At 38.1% G+C, this 13,396-nt stretch overlaps 1 long non-coding RNA gene across 2 annotated transcripts in view; it reads left to right on the top strand.

Annotated features, from left to right (window-relative positions):
* LOC138918115 (uncharacterized) overlaps positions 1–13,396 on the top strand; it is an 85,457-nt gene that overhangs the window by 44,510 nt on the left and 27,551 nt on the right. For both annotated transcript variants that reach the window (XR_011427105.1, XR_011427104.1), the window contains exon 3: positions 10,067–10,188. This is a non-coding gene — a long non-coding RNA (uncharacterized lncRNA). The remainder of the gene's footprint in view (positions 1–10,066; positions 10,189–13,396) is intronic.

A 13,396-nucleotide genomic window follows, 5' to 3' on the forward strand; every position in this document is an offset into this window, starting at 1 on the left:
GTTGTGTCTTCTATTTGTAGGTCCTTCTTGTTGTGCTATGTAGGATGCCACCTCAGCACGGCTTGATGAGCAGTGCTAGATCCATGCCCAGGATCCGAACTGGCAAAACAGTGGGCCACTGAAGTGGAGTGTGTGAGCTTAATCACTTGGCCATGGGGCCGTCCCCAGGATATCATTATCTTTTAAGATTTTCTTAATATACTGCATTTTTATTTCCAAGTCTTTGAATTAAGTAAGTTTTCCAAGCACCCAAATGCCATATCTGAGTTTTTTGTTTGTTTTTATGTTTGTTTGTTCGTTTCTTTTATTGTCAGAAAAGTCTGAGAACCCATAAAAGGGTGGGCACTAAGGAAATGCTTGGTAACAACTGTAATTTGTTTATGGGTTTAAGTAGACTTGAAGTCAAGTGTTCATGTGTTTTCCGAATGGGAGAAAATAGATTTCTGAGAATCCAGTCTCAGCTCTTCTCAAAATGTCTCCCTCTTTGTGCTATCTACATAAGCAGGCTACAGATAAAAACTACATAAATCTGTGTAGTGTAGAGTGTTAAAAACTAAAAGGAATAAAAAGTTTTTAAAAAGCTTAAAAAGAGAAAAACTAAGAGTAACTTGATTTCCCAAATTCAAAGGCCTTATCAGAATTCATAAAACAATGTTAAGTTCCTAGTCAGCAAGGCTCACGTTTCTGAAGGCCCAGGGGGCCTCAGCTTTGAAGCTGCTGCCTACTCCTCCTGACAAACTCAGTCTGCACTTTAACTGAAATAAAGAAAAACACAGGAGAGAGAGAATTATTCTTTAAATGCTCAGGAAAGTAGAGAGACATTTGCTTTATCTTTACGAATCCATCCTACCAGCTGCAGGTAGTAAAATTTAGCATGTGGACAGACAACCTCTAAAGGAGATCCACCGAGGGTCAGGAAGACATTCTGGAACTAAACTGAAAGTTGTCAAACTCATAGAAGCATAAAATGATGGTTGCTAGGGGCTGGAGGGAGGGAGAAACGGGAAGGTGATGCTCAAAGGGCACTATAAGACATGGTTCCTGTTCATAAGAGGTTTGCATTAAACACATCAGAGGAAAACAACACATCTGTATGGAAAAATAATGACCACAGAGAAGAGGAAAACTTTGATTGACAATCATGTGTTAGGCACTGCATTCGGTAGTTGATAAATATCATCACCTTTGAACCATCCTTTGAGTTTAAAGGATTTTACCCACTTAGAGTGGGCAAAATGTTCTATTTTACTAATAAATAAAATGCCACTCAGAGTTGCTTACATTTTGCAAATATGTTTTGCAAGATATACTAAGTGTCAACTGAGTATTACAGAACGTTTAAAAGACAAGAGACTAAATCTTGGAAATCCATGTGTGTGTATGTGTGTTGTATACATATGTACATATGTATGCATATGTTTATGTGTGTGTATATGTATGTGTGTATATGTATGTATACACATTAGGAGTTAATTATTTCTGTTTTCTCTGCTGCTCTGTCACCAACACTTCGAACAGTAACCAGCATGGTGTACACATCAATAAATATTTGCTGATTGATTACGTTAATTTATTATTCTCTCTTGGAATATTTTCTTCGGTAAGGGTAAAGATTTAACCTGCTAAATCTCCTCTGTGCCAAACATGTATGAAAGGCACGGAAGGGTTAACCTGCGTCCACATTGACCTGCTTGTGAGAGGAGACACTGGGCCTCCGCTCTGGGGTGAGAAAATGAGAATAAAACTCACGTGCAGAAAGGCAGAAAGCTTCTGCTGAAGGAACACAGCAGGCTTCTCCAGCAATGTGCTCTCTTTCAAAGAACCCAGATTCCATTAACTTGAGGTCAGCTTTCCCATTGTGCCTCTTGTCTGTCTCCCCTCCCCAGATGTTTATTCCCCTGACATCGCAGGGATGAGCAAGACAAACAAAGGAGAAATAGAGTTGTAACTGCCCCCACTGAGCCAAAAGGACCGCAGTGGGAGATGAGAGAGCTCAACATTGTTAGGTTACTCACTTAAAGGAAACCCATGCACCTGGCTGAAACAAGAGATCAGCAAAAGAACAGGCCCTGAGTGTAAGACCGTGAAATACGCCCAGGCCCAGAGTCAATAATCCTTATTGTTTATACAGAGATAATAGATGTCCTCATTTGTTCTATTTCAAGATTTACTTGCCACTGCAAAGAATCCTATTAAAATGTCAAACTCTTGTACTGGAGGCAAAGCTAACATTGACTGAGAAACTTCATGGGCCAGTGTTTGTGCCTATCACTTTTACAGACATTGCAACATTTAATTCTCACATCTCTTGGAAGTCTTACGACCCCAGTTTTCAGATGACATTGAGGCTCCAATACGTGAAATAAACAGCCCAATCACTCACCCGGCAAACTATGCTATTGTTGTGCCAAGTCAGTCTGTCTCCAGAATGCGTATGTCTTAATCTTATAAGTAGTAGCCATACAGGAATTTTGTGGTAAGAATTACTTCTTGAAATGAGCAAACCTCCAGAGGATTTGACCATCTTTCTTGTTGCATGGAATTTTGATTCATGGTAATATTTGTGATGAAGGGATGTTCCTTTGTACTTAATCTCAATCAACCTACATTGTATTCATCAACAAATGCTTTCTTGAATGCCTCTTAGGCGCGTGTTTAATCCTATGTGACTTTTTAAATAAATTTGTCATTAAATGGATAAACAAAAAGTTTACTATAAACAAAAAGTTTACTATAGACATTCCATTCATTTAAAGTACAGGTTACACTTCACAAATCTGTTTTCACATGCATTCGTTCATTTAATTCTCCAAACAAATCCCTAGGGTAAATTGGCTTTCTCCTACCATTCTCTGGTTGAGGCTAAGGGAAACACATAGTCTATTAACAGCATAGCCAGTACCCCAATCCTGTGCTTTTCCAACTCCAAGCCCATGCTGTCCCCCTGAATCACAGTTACTTACTACTGATGACATTGCACTAGGAATCCATCCATCAGATACTCCCTATCAGCAGATGAGCGTAAGTATAGCTGTTGGGTTGGTGTTCAACGTCAGTAAATATTCATCAAAAGTGTGCACATTAACAGCAACACACAATAATTAAACCCAAATTAATTTCCGCAGTTAATGCAGGCCATACAATTAAATTAAACCTCAACAGAAAACAAGGCAGACTGTAACTATTAATCCTCTCATAAGCAACGATAATTATTTTTGCCAACATTTATTTCATTTGCATATATAATGCAACATCACAAATTTTCACATACCTAACGGTTCTCTGTCCTTTGCCAAATCAAGAATAAAGAGGTATTAGTTCAGGTAGTCTGTCAGCAGAAATTTCCATGGATCCGGTTCAGGAGCAAACCATTAACATTTGGGGCAGCAGGGTTCATTAACATTAGTGCTATAATTCACAATGGGATCAATGATGACAAATGTGTGTGTGGAATTAACATACCCCATGAGTGACTGAAGACTAATTTCATGACATATGGAATATGCCTACAAGTTGCATATGAAATATTTAAAAAATTAATGTGTCTATCATTTTATATAATTAATATAGGGATCAATCATGGTTTTCCCTGATTGGAAAATTATGTCTGTAAATTCATTGATTTATTTTTTTCAATATGTTCTTACAGGAGATGTCTTACATGCCCAGAACTATGCTAAGTCCTGGGAATACAATGGTACAAAAATAGTCATAGCTCATTTCCTCATCAATCTTGCCTTCAGTGGGAGACAGACAAAGCTACAACCAGCAACTAAACAGTTCATGCCAAAAGTGTGTAATGCCCACTTGAGGAAACAAAAAGTATTTGGGAAACTAATATGAATCTGTCACTATGAATTAGATTGTGAAGCTTTGAACAGGTCAGGTAACTTCTTTAAACTTCAGTTTCCTCATCTGTAAGAAATGATATGAGGTCAGACGAAAAAATAATAGTGTTAATAATATTGCTACATTTGGTGCATGCTTTCTATATATCAAGCATTGTACTAAATACTGTATTTTCTTATTTTTTTTCTTCCAGCAATCCTATAAGGTAAAATTAAAATTACCAGTATTGTCATCTTACAGGGCTAGGGAGGTTAACTGTGGTCACACAGCTGGTACTGGAAAATAGCAAGCTTTAAATTTGCTAAAGAGGACTTTAGAGATACTCATTAACTACTAAGTTATTTTGCTAAGTATGGAATTCAGAGACAGACATGAGCACACTTCTCCTTCCACATAATCAGCAACCATGACATTCATTGAAAAGAGTAACTAATCTTTTCCCTTCTCAACTACCAACTGACATTTTATATTTTAACTGGTAGTTCAGCTATGACCAAAAAAATGCCTAATGACATTCTTAATAACAAAAATGTTGTCTCTAGTGGGTACAGTTCTGCAGTTTTCAGTTGAGCATATGCTATTTCTGAGAAGAAACATATGTGAACTCCAGCAAAGAACTGTTTACTGGCAACTGACTAATATTTCCTTGGCTATGAGTATAATGGGGAGTTGAGAGTTCTTATAAGTAGAATCTAGAAGATTGTCATCCTCTCACTGTTCAATTAACAAGTTTTTTTAAGGCAATAGAAAAAAAAATCTGTGACTTTTGGATAGGAATAATAGCTACTAAGTAAATAAAGAGATTGGCTGTCTATATGGAGTCCTGCCAAATAAGGTTTTTCAAGAAATGCTTTAATACTCTATTAAATAGACAGGAAAAAAAAGGGCACAGAAAGAGAATATTATAAACAAATCTTAGAGTCTTTTCATTGAGCATTTCACTAGTTGTGGCATGTTGCAAGATCAAGATCCCATAAAATGCTGATATCCACTGTTTCCATGGACCCTTACACATAAAGGGAGAACGCGGCTACCACATGGTTAAATTGCTCTGATGCAGACTATTTGTAAATGCAATGGATTTCAGTTTTTATCTTCCCAGATGAAAAGGAATTGACCTTCTAGTCTGAGTATCACTTTTGCTTCTTTCGCACAACTTTCTTCCCTTTGGGTGTTTATTTGGCTGTCTCTCCATCGTAAGAGAATGAGTCCTCCTTCTGATGGCTCCTGATTTCTGTGAGGGAATCAATGTAGTTTCAGAGAAGTTCATTTTTTTCCCAGAATCGAGTCTAACCTAGGCAAGATGTGCTTCTTGTTCCCCTGGACAGCAGTGGGCATGTGATCTAAACTATTTCAATCACTGAGAATTTCTTTTTCTTTTTAAATTTTGTCTTTTGTTCTTTTTGTTTCTGTTCTTTTTCTTTTTTTCTGAGAGTGCCCGTACAAAGGCATTCTCTCTTTCCTGCTTTTTGTGTAAAGGGAATATATGGCCCCAGAAGATGCAGACAACCATCTAGGGACCTAGTATTTAAATGTAATCCAGACAAGGAAAGGCAGAGAAGAAAGAAAAGGAAAGAAAGAAAGGAAGGAAGGAAGGAAGGAAGAAAGAAAGAAAGAGAGAGAGAAAGAAAGAGAGAAAGAAGGAGAGAAAGAAGGAGAGAAAGAAGGAGAGAAAGAAGGAGAGAAAGAAAGAGAGAAAGAAAGAGAGAAAGAAAGAAAGAAAGACAGAAAGAAAGAAAGAAAGAAAAGGAAGGAAGCACGGAAGGAGGAAGAAGCAAGGAGGGAAGGAGGGAGGGAAGGAGGGAGGGAAGGAAGGAAGGAAAAAGGAAGGATCCCTGACCTTACTGCAATGCCGGATCAAGTCTAAATTGAAATTAGAAACAGAAGCAGACTTTTTTTTAATCATGTTTGCCCACAACTTCCCTTTATTATTAAACCAGTTTGAGTTGGCTTTTCTGTTATGTGCATCATGAACATTCTTATGGAAACCACCTTACAACAAAGTGTATTAGAAAGACCCATAAGTCCATAAATCCTTTTGTATATGTAATGACCTTCCCTTTCCAGTTCTCAGAATTTTGGAGCCTGATTTTCCTTCTCCCATTCACTGGTGAGTTAAAATATCTAAACCAGGGGCTGGCCCCATGGCCTAGTGGTTGAAAGTTCCATGCACTCCACTTTGGGAGCCCGGGTTTGTGGGTTTGGATCCCAGGTACGGACCTACACCACTTGTCAGCCATGCTGTGATAGTGACCCACATATAAAATAGAGGAAGACTGGCACAGATGTTAGCTCAGGGCTGATCTTCCTAAGCAAAAACCAAAACAACATAAAAATTACACCATGTAATGACCCAACTTGCCTTCTATTCTTGGATCATTGGAGTTAACAATCGAGAGTATTGGTTTTGGAGTCAGATAGATCTGGCTTCCAAAGCAGCCTTATTAAGTTATCAGTTTGAGATTTGTTCCTTATGTCACCTCTGCACCAGTTCCTTTTGCATAACTGTACTAATTTATTTTGCCTTCCATAAAAAATTACCACAAATTTAGCAGCTTAAACAACACAAATGTATTATCTTACATGGGTCTCATGTAACTTTGGCATGATTCTCACTGCCCCAAAATGAAGGAAGGTGTCTGCAGGACTGCATTCCTTTCTGTTCTCTCTGAGTAGGACCCATTTCTTTTTCCAGCTCCTGGTCCCCTTCCTCCATCTTCAAGGATCAAGAACAGGTCAAGTCCTTCTCACATCACTTCACTCTGACCCTCTCTTTTACCGTTCTCTTCTACTTTTAAGGACCTTTGTGATTACACCGGGCCTACACAGATAATTCAGCAAAATCTCCCTATCTGAAGCTCAGGTATTTGACAAACTTAATTACATCTGTAGCCTTAGTCCCCTCTGCAATGTAAAGTAACAGATTTACAGGTTCCAGAGATATGGATGTGGACATCTTTGGGGTCCATATTTTGCCTACCACAGTAACATATACTTCCCTTGCAGGCTTGTTGTAAGAATTAAAAGGTATAAACCACACAAAGTGCTTTGCTCATAAGGAGTGCATTATAAGTTGCAAGTACTATTAGTAAGTCATGAGGGAAGAAGGAGGAAGTGAGAGTCAAGTCAGTTATTTGACCTTCCCAATACAATCTGTAGATCAGGGTCTCAAGATCCAGAAAGAAGCATGTAAAGAGTTAGCATTGCTTCTCCCACCCATTCGTCAGTCAACTCCATTCCCGAGTGGTCATTGTCCTTGCATTGCTCTTTCTTCCCAGTGCCAAGATCTCTTGCTGTGCATCTTACCTGGGGCTATTCAAACTGTTGGCATGCTGATTCCAGATATTCCCTGGACCTTGACAAAGCAAGCCTGTATTAATCCTACACACTCTGATAAATTATTAAACCAACTGGTTGAGGATGTTGATTGCTAAAACCTCAGACATGTAAATTATTACCTTCTAACAAAAAACTCCAAGGCTCTAAACCCATTTATCCTAAACTCAGCTATTTGAATTCCACCTCCATGAGAGTTTTCATAATATTATACCTCTGTTATTATTAAAAGATTTTTAAAACCAATTTATTTCAATCAAAATTATTTTAAAAGAAAACCTTAAATCACCATTTAAAATAATTTTTAAAAACCAGTATAACTTGCCATAAATAGAAAATAACCAAAAAAGTAAAGATGAGAAAATGAAAACAATGCCATTCAAATCCAGGTGGTTACTGTTGCTTGCCAAAGTTCTGAGCTGAAAGGGAGGTTGAAATAGTATTGAAAGCCCATGAACCCAAATATTCTTCAACACAGAATAGGCAAATAGTTGTATAGTAATGCAATGGAATATAAGATAAAAACCTACAAATCAAAAAGAATGTATAAATTATAAATGCACCCTGCACCATGGGTGAATCTTACAAACATGAAGTGAGCTCAGAAAAGACAGACACAGAAGAGGACCAGCTGTATGATGACAGTGCACTTACGTAAAGTTCAACCAGGCAAAACTAGTCTGTGGAGGTAGAAGTCAGGATAGTGTTCATCCTAGAGGCAGTAACGCCTAGGCGGGGACACAAAGGGAACGCCTGGGAGCTGGCAAGGTGCTGTTTCTTAATCCAGGTCCTGGACACCAGCATGCTTATTGTATATGATGCATCAATGTACAATTATGATCATGCTTTTCTTGTATGTATGTTGGATTTCAAAGAAATGTTTGCTTAAAAATCATCCTCTCTGGAAACACAGACACTAGCAACTAATTGAGCCTTTCTCCCATATGGAATCTAAAAGATTCACCACCACACTTTAAGAACACTGCCTCAAGCCAGAGAAATGATGACAGTAGCAAACAACATAGACCAAGGGAGGGTCTCCCTCTGTCAGATGACTGTTTCCCCAAGGCTGAGTCGGTGACCCTCTTCTATACGTTCAGAGGACCACCGGTCCTCTGATAGATCATAGCATCTATCTCTCTGTACTCGACAGGATTATTTCTTAGCCTGCCTGAATCCAGACTCCATTGCTTGAGAGTAGGAACTGAGCCTTTAACTGCAAGGCTTAGCACCTAACAGGGTACCTGTCAGGTAGATGATGCTCCATAAATATCTGTGGAATGAGTGGATGAGAGCATGAATTCGCCCTAGGATATGAACTGTATTGAGGTGACAGAAAAGAGAGAATAAGGGCATGCATCTGGCTAAGGGGAGCAAAGGTACATAAATCCTGATGCTAGCATTTTTACAAGTTTGAGGGGAAAGGAGGACTGGAGTACTAATAATCAGCTTGAAACCTATTGGAGGACAGCTGCTATTACTTTGCCTTAAAAAAGCCTCGAGTGGAACTATACAGAGTCCGGTACTTTTAACTATTTAAAGTGCCCAAGGTGGTGCTAGAGCTGTAATGCCAGTAATGAAAGCAAATGTGTGAGCTGCTTGGCCCTATTAAAGATAAGTTATTTCAGGCGCATTCAGAATGAGTCCACATGGAGAGGTAGAGCCATTCCTTTTTTATCCTTGCTGGGGATGAGTCAGAAAAATTAGGATGTCTGAATTCTTCAGATAAGGCCCCAAATGCTTTTCAGCCACTAGTTAACAATTTTTTGAACTACAGGCAGAATCAACATTTTGTGTGCATAAACATGTCATATTTAGTCTGATATGAATGTTACAAAGGCCTTAACACCCTTAGCAAAGTGCCTAGTATTGTGTAGACATTCAATAAATGACTCTATCAAGCCCAATCCCTATCTGTGTGCCATTGAAAAATAAAGGAGAAAAATAGAGAGAGAGAGAGAAAGGGAGAAAAGAACATAGAGGGGAAGGGAGACAGAGTGAGGAAGGGAAAAAGGGAAGGAGGACACGCAAGAAAGAGAGAAGACAGAAGAGACAGAAAGAAAGGTAGAAACAGGAAGGCAGATGGAGAGAGAAAAAAAGAAGAGAAAGGAGAGAAAGAATAAGAAAAGGAAGCCAAGTGGACACGAGAAAGTCAGTAGATTCAAACAGAACATTTTGGAGGCTTTACAAAAGGCAAAATAGAAATTAAACCAGCAAAGTGAATTCTAAATACGTTCAATAATAAGAGATGGTGTTGTTAAATTAAAGCTAATGATGCTAACACAGATCGAAGAGGGAAAAACGAATGGTGATGGGACTTAATTGCTTTATGGTCTCACACTATGGAAATTTTTGCTCACATGTTCTGATATCTGAAATGGTCTGAGCTACAGCAGGATCGAAGGAGGGAGTCAACTGCGGAGAAATGCACCAGACTGGAAAGCCATCACCAATGACAGCAGTTCATTTACACCATATTCTTCAGATGTGGGAAAATATGGAAATCAGAAACAAGCTTCTTTATGCCAAAAGCAAGAATGCTCCTGTGTCTGTATCTAGATTTCATCAGAGGGATGATGTAAAAACTACAGTCCAGGCTATCAGAAATGATGTCATCTACCCTAACTTGTAATTCTTTAAGTTCATGTTATTTGTTCATTATAGACAGCTTGCTGCTCACTTTTGAAAGGAAGTTTCTTACTCTTGTAGATGATTTTACGCTATAGTTGGATGTGTAGTATAAACACAACCAAAGAGATTACATAAATGTGCTAGAGAATATATGGTTATCTCCCAGTGGTAGATTGTATTACTATGTGCCAAAAATTCCCTCTTTAGCATGTTCCTCCCTGAGGGTAGATTTTACATTCCTACTCTGCAGAACTCAAGATGTTTCATTTTGAAACTACATTTCATTTTGACGCTACAATCAAAATCTTCCCGATGGAGGCTGCCTCATCCACCTAACTCCTAACGTGAACGCAACGTGAAGCAGAGCCACAGGTGAGCCACAAAGAACATGCAGTGTCCTTTGGTTGTATAAACCACTGTGACTGTTTGGTATTGCAGAATAATTTACCCCATCCTGAATGATACAGTGCCCAAATAAGTGAAACAAAAATAAGGGCTAAATAGGTAAATGCACTAATTTGTCCAACTAACAGCTATTGAACACATTCTATGTGAAGTCCTGTGTGCAATTCTGGGAATAAAATTATGAATAAGACAATGACTTTATCTTCAAGGACAGATTAGAATTCTAGAAACTCAAAAGTAAGGAAGCAACAGGCACTTGAGAATTCAGGAGGAAGACCACATACAGAGCTGAATCTTGAGCAGGACATTATCAGATAGGCATTTTTGGAGAGGACATTCCTAGTAGAGTAGGTAGACTCATTCAAACAGTGGCATTACTACAGGGGAATAATGGGAGAGAAGTTTAGAAACAATCAGGGCTGGGTCAGGAGAAAGAAAATCTCTATCAACAAACTGAGGAATATAGAGGCAATGGGAAATTAATAGATTTTTCAGCATAATGAAGTAAGAATTATTAGGTGCTTGTGAAGAGATAAAAGGAGAAATAACGGGACTGAGGACTGAAGTCAAACCTACATTTTTGTCTTAATATGATTTTATCAGTATTTTTGGTGCCATTAACTTAAAGTCATAATGTCATCTTGTCAAAATTATGCATTGAAGTCAATAGTTTTTTATCTCAAATTTTATAACAATTAACAATTTGTGCTTCCTGAAATGAACATCAGAGCACTCAGCCTACCACGAATACATAATGTATGTTCAAGGATTGAAAAAAAAATGACCATATAGAAATTTTAAAAGATACCAACTAATGTCTACACAATACCTAAAAAGATATAAATTGTTAAAAACCTAATCTTTTAATTGATCATTTGCTGTAAGCGTAAAACATAAGATTGCGACCAGAATGACAACTGAGGACGCAGCATAGTTTTTTTAAATGATAAGTGGAGCAGACAATGCTAAGTGTTCATTAAATCCCATTTCATTTTCCTTTTTCTGGGCACAAAGGAATACTTCTCAGTTTCCCTTGCAATTAAGTCAATGTCATGTGATTAAGGCACATTTACTAGGAGCATGTCAGTATGTCTTTTTTAGTTTATTTGCTTGCTTTTGTTTAATCTCAAATCCACAAAGGAATCTATTCTCTTGACTAGCAATTCCCTAAACCTACTACTCAACAGCATTAACTTTCAAAAACTTCAGAGAAGGGCTAGATTAGGATGGCAAAGGACACAAGGATGCCAGGAGCCCTTAGCATGTTTAGAAGAACCAGATAAAGAAAGACATGCAAGGCAAACCAAAAGAAAATGCCTTTAGAGGAGCAAGAATCAGACACCAATCAAAATAATAAGGTTATTTTAATTCTGAATATCTGAGAGTATGATCTGATTCAAAATTTATGTAACTTTATGCTCCGGAAATAGAAGAGAAGCAGCTTAATTTCGAGTGGATATATTTCTAAGTTACATGTAGTCTCTTGATGAAAAAAATGAGTTTGAGGATTCCTTAACTCCAGAATTAGAGCAAGCATTTATTGAATTTTAAGGGCATCACATGGTCCATCTCTTTATCTTCACAACAGCCCTAGCTGATGCGCACGTATTCCTGGCATTCCCTACTTACCTAAAAGGAAATGGAGTCTTAGAGAGAAAAAGTGACTTACTAAGGCCCACACTGGGAAGAAGTAGAGATGGGATTCCAACCCAGGTCATCTGACTCTAGAGACTACACTCTATGGTCTATATAACCACCTTGTATTCCTCCCATCAGGGTTAGCTAAGCTTGAAAAGCCGTTTCATTTAAACAGATGAGCCATTATCTCTCAAATTAGTTTTTTCAGCATAAGCCAAATAAGTGCCCAGAATATGATTCAGCCAGCATTTATGGCCTCTAATGCCCCAGGTACCTTCTTTGAACATTTAGCACTTTCTCAATCATTACTTTGATACAAAAAGTACACCGCGGAGTCACTCAGAGGCACTAAAAATTGTTGGCAAAATATTTTGATGTCCAGAAACCAGGCAAACACAGAAGTAAAAACCACTTGAGTGCTTAACTCCAAATGAGTCTGCAAGCTCCCTGGGGAGGAAACAAAACATAAATAAAAAGGAGAACTTAGAGTTCTTGTGACCTATAAGTCCCAACATTCTTATTTAGGACCAAAGAGGAAAACAGAGGGATCATAAATTAGTCACATAATACGAATCTTCAAGAAGCTGAAAGTACAATTTAACTACATTTTTGCAAATGCTAAGTGGTTTATGCAAATTTTTCCTGACCCCATTTTCTCCTGTAGGGTTCAGAATGTTACTCCCAAGTTCATGGTAGACACAGTCTCAGTTCTCATTTCCTGGAAAGTTGGAAGAAAGAGAACCCTCTGTTTGGAATTATCTGCCCCTATAGAAGCCTTGCAGATAACTAAGGCTCAGCCAGCTGATGAAGATATGGCTCCTTAATAAAGAGCTAAATCTGGTCCAAGTGTTGAAAGGTTATTTGGAACTACTTCACCAACACCAGCATTAGGATGACATGCACTGTGCCTACTTTGTCCCCTTGAGCATAAAAACTGTGTGTTAAACTTTATGGAAAACCTTTTTGAAAAGCACAGTCATTGATGGCATCACCATTAGAACTTTACTAGAATGTAAAATATAAAATGTGGAGTATAAATTGTGGTTGGTTTCTCTGAATTTGAGGTCATTTTTCTCTGGATAAAATCATGCAAATATTTAAGGAATATTTTCACTGAATCCCATAGGATTTAAAGAGCATTTATGCTGTAATGAAATTTCCTCTAATATAACTCGCTTTCTCTCTCTCTCTCTTTTTTTTTTTTTTTGCAGAGGAAGATTTGCCCTGAACTAACACCTGTGCCAATCTTACTCTTTTTTTGTATGTAGGTTGCTGCCACAGTATGGCCACCAATGAGTGGTGTAGGTCCACACTCAGGAACCGAACCCAGGCTGCAAAAGCTGGACTGCTAAAGCATAGTGAACCGAATTTAACCACCAGGCCATGGGGCTGGCCCTATCTTATTCACTCTCAAACAAAGAAAGAACAAACCAACAAAAAAATCCTGTTTCCTTTTACAGATTCAGCCTTGCAAAGGGCATAGTTAAAAGGTCTTCACTGTTTATCAATTTCTATTTTGAAATTAAAGAAAAAAGGA

Source organism: Equus caballus, chromosome 16 (genome assembly GCF_041296265.1).
Source record: "Equus caballus isolate H_3958 breed thoroughbred chromosome 16, TB-T2T, whole genome shotgun sequence".
NCBI lineage: Eukaryota > Metazoa > Chordata > Mammalia > Perissodactyla > Equidae > Equus > Equus caballus.